Genomic DNA, 10,965 nt, shown 5'->3' with positions numbered 1-10,965 from the left:
GTCCTTGAAGTATAGTTAATTTACAGTGCTGTTAGTTTCTAGTGTATAGCAGGGTGATTCAGATGTATATGTACTTTTCTACTCTAGTGTATTACAAAATATTGAATATAGTTCCCTGTGTTATATAGTAAGTAGGACACCGTTGTTTGTCTACTTAAATATAGTAGTGTGTATCTGCTAATCTCAGACTCCTAATTTCTCTCTCCTAACCCCTCTTGCTACCCTTTGGTAACCACAAGTTTGTTTTCTATGAGTCTGTGAGTCTATTTTATAAATAGGTTTATTTGTACATTTTAGATTCTACCTATAAGTGATGTGATATATGGTATTTATCTGACTTACTTCACTTAGTAGGATAATCTCCAGGTCCATCTGTGTTGCGGCAAATGGCATTCTTTTGTTCCTTTTTTATGGCTGAGTAATATTCTTTTCTCATCTTCTTTACCCGTTCCTCTATGGATGGACATTTAAGTTGCTTCCACATCTTGGTTATTGTGGATCGTGCTGCTGTGAATGTAGGGTGCATGTATATTGTGAAATTCTGGTTTTGTCTGGGCGTGTGCTCAGGAGAGGCTCTGGTTCTAGCTTCGTAAGGAGCCTCCACACTGTTCCCCACAGTGGCTGGGCCAGTTTACATCCCCACCAGCGGGGGCGATGGCTTTAGGGAGCTCTCGGTTGAGGGGGATGCTCGCCTCTTCTTGTCAAGGTCCCTCAAGGATTCTGTTAAGGGGGAATATAGCTAGATGGGAGGATATAGGCAGGCTGTGGACCCCTGGAAAGCAGTGGTGTCTGAGTGCACACAGAGCCAGAGGCCCCAGATGACAATGTCAGGATGGAGACTGGTGGCACATGCCCCTCTGCCCCTGCCTTCCTGGTGTGTGAGCAGAAGCATTGTCTCCACGTGGCCAAAGAGGCCCTTCCAACATCTCTGCGGGAATGGCCTGGAAGCCCAGATGTGAGTGATGCAGGACCAGGGGCAAAGGGCCTCAAACCACCCCCATCCTCATCACCAGACACTGCCTACTCATGAGAGCCTGGTCATCACACGGGGAACGCATCGTGAGGCCTGAAATGGCCCACCGTGTGTAATAACAAAACTTCTTAAGGTGAAATTTAACAACATTTTTCTCTTTCTTTCTCTCTTCAACAGAAAATATGATGCTGGCATGCTAATCGCGTGAGACAACTCGGCCCACAGACAGCCACAAAGCACAAAACAAAACAAACTCAGAGGAGACACGAGAATGGTGTTTTCCTGGCGTCTACAAGAAGCGCTTTATTTTTTCCTCTAGATTGCTTTTCTAAGAAAAAACAAAAACAAAAAAAACAAAACACGAAACTGAAACAAACATTTAAAGGAACAAGACAAAGTTCAGGTGATCATATTCAAGCATGCTCTTTTATTAAGCTTAGGATGGAAGGGACGAGAGGATGCGGAAGCAGGACGCTGAACAGATACGCGGGGGCTGTGTACCTCTGTGACGGGGTCCTTCCTGAAACTGCAGGAAGGATGAAGGGAATGGCTTTTTATCCCCCAGCCCCCAAATACCCGGGGCATCCTTAGGGGTGCCAGGCCCCCTTTCCTGCCTGTCGCGGTGTCCAGGGGGTGGCCTGTGAGGTCTACTTGCTGTGAGCTGAAGACTCCTTTGTGCGCTCCGGCAGTGGCCCAGTGCTCTGCGACGCACTCACTGCCCGCACCACCCGTTTCTCAGTGTCCCCTCCGCCTCGGTGGGAACAAGGGCCAGAGGGGTCCTGTCCAGGACTCAGACTGGATCAGGATGGAACAGTGATCTCGCAGATGAGTGTGTGAAGGATAAACAAACACCGGCTCTTTCTTCCCCAGAAGGAGAAAGCCTGCTCCTGGCTACAGTGTGGCCATGGGGGTGTGGCTGGGGTGGTGGCTGGTGGGACGGGGTGGGGGGGCACCGGGGGACCCTGAGTGGTGAGAACTGCACGTGCTTCTGCGGCGGGATGGAGAGCCTCCCTTCGCCCGTGTGAAGGCGAAGCTTCATCGTCACACGGGCCATTGCCAGGGCAGCAGAGGGACCTCGGTTGCCCCCAGCCCTGGACAAGAAGTACCACCCCTTCTCCCCAACAACGGCCTGCTCCCCAGGGGTACCTAACGCTGTGTGATCTGATGCACCAGTGCTTACATCCTGGGCCTCTGGCGGGTCTGGGTTGGGGGGACATGGAAGGCCGCGGGGTGAGAGGTGGGGTGGGGGGGGTCCAGCAGGGTGGGCGTCGGGCCAATGGCCGTCTAGGAGGGCGGGCCACCGGGCACCCCCTGGAGCAGCCGCTCACTGAGCGCCCACAGGGCCCGCGCCGAGTCTTCGCTCTGGGCTTCGGCTGACGGCAGGCAGCGGCAGCAGCTGTTGAAGTACATCCCTCCCAGGCCCTCCAGCTCCGGGGCGACGGCGCAGTACACGGTGGTGGCGGCTCCCTGTTGCTGCAGGGCAGAGAGGAGAGACAAGAACGAGCACGTGAGAAGAGAGGTGGCGGGGGCTGTCCTTCACAGGGAGTGCCTCCTTCACTGGGAGCACCCTCCCCACCTGCTTCGGAGGCCGCTGGAGCTCAGCAGCAGCTGCGAACCCAGAGGTATGGTGGGGCCGTCCTGGGACAGCGTCATGGACTCCGCCTGGAGCACCGGTGTGACTTTTCACACCTCACGTGGGAAAAGGCTTTGAACACAACATGCCTCTCAGCTCGTTGCATCACGTGCCTCTGCTGACAATGCAAGCAGGGTGGGATCCTTGCCAACCGGCAGGAAGAAACCCGTCCAACCTCCTGACTGTGCAATGCATGATGTCATGTGACACCAAGATGTTTTTACGAGACTTCTGTCTGAGCTAAACCTGACGCTGTCTCGTGGCCCAGCGGGTGGAAAGCCAAGCAGGCCCAGCGCCAGCTGTGTTCTTGTTCTTTGCCCATGGTGCTGCGAGGGGAAGGCTTTGGACGCAGTGTGCAAACATGAGGCACGCATGTATACACACGTTCCCCGCTGTACACACGTGCCTCCTGCAGACACGAGACACAAATCTGTGAGTTGGTCAGGATCCTGGAGACCTTTCTATGAATGTCACATCCTGCCCGTACCTGCAGGGGGACAGCAGCTTGAGGGTCCATGTCCTCACAGCCTACTTCTAAATGCACGTCGTAATGAGTGCCATTGATCACTTCCGACTGACCTTTTGAGTAACAGCTGGCGCTGTGGCTGGGGATGTGTGTGCCGACGGGGCACCATATCACCCGGCTGACAGGATGCTGTCAGGGAGGCTGGGAGGAGGGCAAGAAATCACTTTGCTTTGCGAGCCATAATTAAAAATAATAGGCTGGTGCTCGTAGGGAGACATGGTTGGCACGGCTCTAATGTAAAACCAATACAGTTTATCTGGCATCTTCTGATTATTTATGTGCACCACAGCCCTTGCCGCATCAACTAATTATCAGGTGGGGGGGGAGGCAGAGGAGAATCAGAGAAAGATAACGGGCAATAAGGTCACCATTAGGAAAACACTGAAGCCCTCTGCAGGAGGGTGAAGCGCGTTCCCGCCACCGGAAAGCTGACCCTCTCCTGCCTCTTACAGACTTCACACCGGGCCCCAGCAGAGTGCTCGGGGGAGAACCTCCCCCCCCGCCACGCCTTGGTTTGTGTGTCTATGGTTATGCCCATAATCACCGGGAGCCCAGGGAATTCTGAGAAGTGAGGTCTCGGGGTGTTTACCGTTTGAGGAAAGTACTGTGAAACAGACTTGGTTGTTTTGAAGCGGATGGTACTTACTGAATTTGTCTGAAAACCAAGAAGCCAAATATACAAGTGACATGCTTGTTAGGGAGGTGGGTGGTGTGGCGTGGGAACGAGATGAACGAGATGGAGACGTGAGTTCTGACCCTGGGGCCGTCCACTGCGCTGGACGAGACCCACGGATCCAAAGTTTGAACCCCCGGCGTGACCTGAACCAAATGGGCATCGGCTGGTTGTCCCCCAACCCTCTCAGCCACGCCCATTCCCCAGACAGCCAGCTGTGTGCTTGGATTCAGTTACTTCTTTTCAGATTGATTTTGTGCGGCCCAGGTCTAATGAACCCAAGTCCACATCACTCTGATTCCCTTTCGCTGAGCTGTTATTCCTAGTAACCCTTAGCTTAGCATCTGGCACGTTTATCTAACCAAGTTCAAGTGGCTCATCTGAGTCCCCCTGTACCCCGTGTGGGGCAAAGGGCAGCGGGGTGTCCTCTAGAGACGGATGGAAGACTTGAAGGGCTCGTCCCGCCCGTCCAGGCCAACTACCACCTCGGCCTTGATTCTCAGAATGCTGCTGCTGGGTGGAGATGGTGCTCAGGAATATTCTGGACATGTGTCTTAGGTTTCCGTTGTACTCTGCAAATCCCAAACCCACCGAAGAGCAGTCAGGGGGTTTGTCATGAGCTCCCAAGTAGCGAGAGAGTCTGCTCACCCCAAGATCCAGGCCCCCCCCACCCCGCCCCAGAGTGGCTATAATATCAGCATTCATACATCGCAACAAACTGGCCTTTCACAAGCTCCACCAGCCCTGACAAAGGATCAAAGGTGGCCCCTTGGGAAGGCAACAGATGGAATTCTTCCAAACCCAATGCAATCTTGCGCCACTCTGACCTTCTAAAATGCTATCATGGTGCACTCTCACGTTGTCGGAATGGTATTTTTGCAGAGAAATTCGGCACTTAGACTGATTCAGAATCAAGCTGATGAGGGAGCTGGGGGCACACGCATTTTCCCCCCATGGAATCTGAAAGCACTGAAGCTGGCCTCATTTCGTGTAAACCTCCACTTGGCTACCACGCCGAAAACCATAAATCTTAGAAACACCCAATCTTTCATCAAAGATTGGGTGGCTTCGAGGCCTTTGCCCCTCAGCTCCGAGTGGTACGCAAGTTAGATCTCGTCACCGCCGGTGCCGGTTCTGTGCGAGAAGCCAGTACCGCAGGGCACCTGAAAGCGAAGACCAGCTTCTCCCCTCCGAAGACCAACTGTGCACGCCTGGCAGAGACCGGGCGGCAAAGGGGTGACCCTGACGGCAGCACCCGGGGTCCATCTTTGTACGGTCGGAGGCAATGACGCTGCAACAACAAGCGCTAATTGCCGGCTCGTTGGCGGTTTGGCCTGCCGACGCTCAAGAGCCGGGAGCCACATTAGGAAAGCTCATTAGGAGATAAGCCGGCGTGGCTGCTACAAGAGAAAACGGTTTTAAACTGATAGAAGAAAAATTTTTAAAGCGCCCTCTCATCACCGTCAGACGACTTTCTTGCCACTTTGTAGAAGGCGGGGGGACATCAGCACATAATTCAGAGAAGATGAAAGCGCCCCATGAAGGAGACGATGTTAACAACTCTGTGATGAAATATCTGAGGCTGTGCCTTGCTTCCTTTCACCACTGCTTGCTGATCCGCTGTGATAAGATAATAGCAGTATCTTGACATACAAACGTGGGCTGGGGCGGGGGTTCCTCTTGGTGATTTTAAGAACAGTTTATGGGGAGTCTGAGCCCTGGGGCGCAGCAAGTCTGTCCTGCACCAGGGGTAGAGAGGGAGGGTGTGGATCACTGCGGGGGGGTGGGGGGGGTGGGCGCAGGGTGGGGGGCTGAGGATTTCTGGGAAGCTGGGAGAATCTTTAATCACGCCTAAATGCCATTTCTGATTCAGTCAAACGTCTGCGAGCTGCCTGAGGAGAACGACACCATCCATCTCTATAGCGTATGTAAAATCACCCGGGATTCTTGTTTGGGATTTTTAAGAGTATCTGGGTAATGAGGGTTCATCATTCTCTTTCAGAAATCAGTTGTCAGCTGAGCGGCACCGTCTCCAACTACAGAAAGGTGGGATTTAGACAGCGGTTTGCTATTTGTTTATTGTTGGGGCCTTGAGATCTAAACTATCCATCCTCCCCAAGCCCTTGGCTGGGATGAATCTGTTGAAGTAGCCGCTTTTCATCCACAGTTGTTTGATAACCACTAGCCATCAGTTTGCAGCCATCAGCACGGAATACAGATGAATATTGACTCTTTGAAAGAGAAAGTTATGGGAGTTTCAGATCGACAATCCAGGCTTAAAGAAAACCTCCCACAAAGTAGTATTTGTGATGCGTTGGTAGGTTCCCTAATATAGCTCACGTTTTGATAAGGACACGTTACAGCATTATGCTTCGTTTTCAGGTTTCTCTAGTTTTATAATGCATGCTTCTTTTTTTTAAAAAAAAAAAAAGAATAGATTCCTGTCTTAAAACAGATTTAACTCTGAGACATAAAAAAGCAGACGCACTGTCATGGGTGTCCGTGTGGTCAGTGGTTTTGAGAGCAGGCAGGGGTCCCACAGCTGCTTCCCCAGGACAGAGGCAGGACCGGGGACCCACGGCGGGGGAAGGAGCGGTCCTTCTGGGCGGGTGCTGAGGAGGCGCTGGGTTCCCGGGACAGAGGACCTTGCCAGCGCCACAGAGGAGGAGACGGGTGCCTCTCTGAACCCCCAAAGCTTCCCCCCGTTGCTCATCTGCGGTCTGTGGGGCCGCAGTGTTTGCTAACTTCCCCAGGGCACGAGCCGTCGCGCTCCCGTGAGTACGGCGAGTCCTGCACCACGCAGCGCGGTGGATGTGGGGCAGCGGACACAGGGGTCCGGTGGGACACCCCGTCTCCCAGGTGTTGCTTAGTCGCTCAGTCATGTCCAATTCTTTGAGACCCTACGGACTGTAGCACACCAGGCTCTCCTTTGTCCACGGGGACTTCCCAGGCCAGAATACCGGAGTGGGTTGCCATTCCCTTCTCCAGGGGATCTTCCAGACGCAGGGATCGAACCTGTGTCTCCTCCACTGCCAGTGGGTTCTCTGCCACTTGAGCCACCAGGGAAGTCCTGCCAAAAGTTTCCAACCCCCTCTCCTGGTTAACTGTGGTGCGGTATTTCAGATTCATCTCCTGAGACCATGGGGCTGGGAACACAGCTGTTCCTCAAACAATACCGTTTGGTTATGGAGAGAAACCAAAGCAAGCTGCTCCACAAGGTTAGATGTACCCTACTCACCATCTGAGAACAGTCTTTTAAGCCAACAGACGAGCCACGTGTTCCCAGAGACACCCAGCGTGGAGGGCAGTGGGGCTCCCCGCCCGGGGGACCACGACCAACACAGAGCCCTCGGGCTTGGGTGTGGAGTCCCGGGCTCACCAGGAACAGACCCACGTCCTCCAGGATGACGAGAGGTGGGAGAAGACGGAGATCGTGACTCGAGGGGACTCTCGGCCTCCACCCGGGCGAGCTGTCCCAGCCTGTTCAAGCGGTGACGATGGGGGCACCGACTGCGAGCCTGCACTCCCCCGGTGCTGGGCAGGGAGCTCTGTGATGGGCATCACGGTCTAGCCCCAGGCAGCTCTACAGGCTGGGGATGGTTGCCATCCCCACCTACAGAGGAGCCCACTTCATACCAGAGCTCACACGCCACTCCTCCGGGGCCACATCGACTGACCCCAGGAATCCAGAGCAGCTGCAATAGGAAGCCGCCTTCCTGCGCCCGCGCTCCCGTCTGCACACCACTCACCCCGCGCCTCCCGGGCAGCGGAGTCGCCTCAGGGGCCCCCTCCCTTCCTCCCAGCCGGGCCTGGCTGAACCCCCGTGTGCGGCCCTGACATGGCCCAAGATGAAATGTAGTCACAGGCTGTCAGGCGCTCACCCGGGAAGTGTAAGGAAGAGATTTTCCCACTGTTGATTTAGGCAGGCCACTAAATTGAAATTATATCCATTTGGATTAACAAAACTGAAGACTCAGCGCCACCTCAGAAGAGCCAAGAGCCAATGACCCCTAACGAAGCCATCGCCTGATTTAAAGTGCCACCTCCATCCGCCAGACTGGACCAGCCAGGAATCCACTGCTCCTAAACAACACGGACGTTTTCCAAAGTGTGAGTGGAACTACAAGACCAGGGAAACCCAAGCAATCTCCAGCTTATGAATTCACAGATGTGCAAATGGGTGTGGCCTTTTGGAGGGTGCCACCTGACATGTTCCAGCCGGTGTGCAGAGGAGACTGCCCCATCTCCCCTTCTCCTGCCCCCCACCCCCGGCCCCGATTCATTGTCAACAAACATCCCTACAAATGCCTAACCACTGACGTGTCCAGACAGCGCACACTTAGATACAGGCAAATTCCTCCTGTAGGGATCAAAGTGTAACTTCCTTCACAGCCCTCAGGAGGTTTGCTAACGCACAGGCTGTCCTCAGGATTGGTTACAGGAGGGAAATCCAGACTCAACTTCTTAAACAGAAACAGGGAGGAGGGCCAGGAAAGAGGCCAGAAAAGTCGGCGACAGTGCACTGGAGAATCCCTAGGATCACGCTCAGTCCTGAGCTTGATGGAAGAGAAGGTGTACCTTCCGCAGTGTGCAGGGGCGTTCACCTCTCGCTAAGAGGGTCACGAGGGTGGAGGACCTCAGAGGTCCCTTCCCAGTGTCTGTCTCTCCCGTCCTTCCCCGGGTGGCACAGGACGCAGTCTGGGAGAGCTCCATGGCAGGTGGTCTGGAGGAGAGTGAAGCCGTGGGTCATGCCAGCCCATCACCACCAACGCAACTGGTCCTGGCACAGGACACAGCCCCAGGAAGCAGATGCCCATCTAGGGAGACGTCTGGGGCGAGGCCACACAGGGGACAGAGGTTCCAGGGAGCCGCGTACGTTCACAGGCCTCTGCTGGGAGAGAAGCCCGATGACATGGACGCTTTCCCGTTTGCAGTCCAGGAACCCCAAATCCTCATCAGGCTACAAAAATCACGTGGTATCCTTGACAAAAGTCACTCATCTCTAGCAAGATCATCAAGGAGGCTGAAGAGACTGACTTGAAGACCAGGGAGGAATGAGTTGGGAAGTTAGGAGAACAGCTGCTACGATGCTCCGAGAAATCTGTGGAAGCAAGCCCAGGGACCAGTGGGCTCAGGATGGAAAGCTGGGAAGGCTTTGTGAAGGCAGGAGAACAAATGTCTTCATGAGCCTAAGTTAGGGGAGGGAGAGGCAGCCACTTTCAGCCATTCGCAGAGGCCCAGGGCTGTGTTTGTTCTGGAGAGCAAGGCTCCAGAGGATTTTTTGCTTAGTCTCAGCAGCAGCAGTGCAGGGAAGAGTGACCTCGGGAGGTTTTCAGGACTCTGTTTTCAATGGGATGACCTTTTCTCAACTTGCCTTGACATCAACGAGGCCCTTTCCATACCCCTTACATGTTCCAGGATCCTTGCCCAAAGTGTTACAAGGATTCCATGACAGACGGATGGCTGGTCTCGCGAGAGAGTGGAGGTGGAATACTTAGAATGGTTTCCTTTTTCTGAGACCTGCTGGTATTGTGACATCCCAGATGTGCTCCGCTGGAGCAGGAGGTCGTCCAGAGGAGGGAAGGGAAAAGGAACGACTGAGTACAGGCCAGGTGGGTGATGTTATTCACGCCTGATCTACCACTGGTGCCAAAGATGTCCTAGAACTGATGGGGCTGGAGAGACGGTCCCTTTAAACATGGGAGAAGATGCTCTTATCTCTGTTACATCTTTCTTATATCCACGGGAGAGTTCCCCGGGCCTTCCCTGCCGGTGCTGCCTGGGGTACACACACTGCTTTTCAAACAGGGGTGGGGGGTTCCTCTGCTTGGGATGGGAAACTGCACTGGGGCGCCCATTCTTCCACAGGTTACTCTGCAATGGATCTTAGAACTCTACCACCAAAATACACATGGTTCTCCTACCTGGGACGAATCTGATGGCCCATCCCTGAAATTTTCCATCCCGGCCACCTGGACAAGACTGAAGGACTGCTGAGTGTTTATAGAAAGCTCAAAGAAGATATTTAGCCTGTGTTAATTTGTAACATTTTACATTTTTACTTCTTTGACCCACATTCTAGCTAGCTCTGTAATACTGTACATAAGTGTATGCCTCCGCATTTGCCATGTATACTGAAATAAACCTTTGAAACTATTGCCAGGCAGAATGAATGGGTTCAATTCTAACCTAATGTTGCAAAGAGTATGGGTGAGGCAGACCTCTCCCCGCTCCCCTTCGTCTGCACAGAATCACACTGAATGGGCCTACCATGCTTTTTTTTAGAAAACTGAGAGCTGACCATTTCTGTGAGCAGACAAACCCTGAAAAACCAGTCTGTTGCCATCACCAAGGTTGACACCTAGGCTGCAGAGAGAGTCTCCAACATGGTACCAACAGGGCATGCGGTGGGCGGATGAAACCCACAGGGTCGTCTCTGATAGGGCCCCACTGTGGTTAGAAATGAACTAACTCTTCACTCTTCCAGAAACAAATTACTAGAACGGAGTCTGCAATAATCCCATCTCACAGCAGGGCACCCCAGGGCCCACCTCCCGACCCCCGTGTCCAGCCACACCGTCTCAAGCCAAGCACGTCTGTGTCAGGACTGAGTCTTTTCAGACGGGGCTCTCTCTGTCGGATCATTTCTCAGGCGCAGAGACGCTGGCCTTGTTAATATTTCATTGGGAACATACTACGGGGAGCGTCTCATTTGTATCACTTCCATAATTGATGGTGAGTGCCCAGGCACTGCCCCTGCCCAGACGGACCTCATCACAGTGGTCGACTGGGAGACGAGAAACAGGAGCTACTTCACCCACCAGCAGTGTGTCGCTAGTTAGGGGAACATGATCACGCAGGCTGGGCCTTTAATTGCCAGGGTAAATAATTCTGCCTTGGTGTTAGGGAACATTTTAAAGCACTTGATGCAGATAGACTAGAAACAACACACACACACACACACACACAAAATTACCTTGATTATGCAACACCTTAGCATAGAAAGTTACAAAGGTATGTCTTTTTTTTTTAAAAAATTGCATTCTATCATGCAAATATTCTCTAAATATGCATGTGCTGACTACTCATCGGCTGTATTTTAGGAAATACAATTAGGCCGCCTTTCTCCTCTCCTGTGTAGACTGTAAATACCTGTAGAT

At 53.2% G+C, this 10,965-nt stretch overlaps 1 long non-coding RNA gene across 2 annotated transcripts; it reads left to right on the top strand.

Annotated features, from left to right (window-relative positions):
- The first annotated feature begins 5,676 nt into the window (after nucleotides 1-5,676).
- LOC129632481 (uncharacterized) lies at nucleotides 5,677-9,945 on the top strand. Of its 2 annotated transcripts, XR_008704547.1 has the most exons (4): nucleotides 5,677-5,729; nucleotides 5,808-5,851; nucleotides 9,224-9,417; nucleotides 9,674-9,945. It is a non-coding gene; the product is annotated as an uncharacterized LOC129632481 (long non-coding RNA). The 2 variants fall into 2 exon arrangements; XR_008704546.1 differs by having other exon boundaries at nucleotides 9,224-9,945.
- The last annotated feature ends 1,020 nt before the right edge of the window (nucleotides 9,946-10,965 follow it).

The sequence above is a fragment of the Bubalus kerabau genome, chromosome 17 (genome assembly GCF_029407905.1).
Source record: "Bubalus kerabau isolate K-KA32 ecotype Philippines breed swamp buffalo chromosome 17, PCC_UOA_SB_1v2, whole genome shotgun sequence".
Classification (NCBI taxonomy): domain Eukaryota; kingdom Metazoa; phylum Chordata; class Mammalia; order Artiodactyla; family Bovidae; genus Bubalus; species Bubalus kerabau.
The sequence above is the reverse complement of the archived record's forward strand: the minus strand, read 5'-3'. Positions and strand labels throughout refer to the sequence as shown.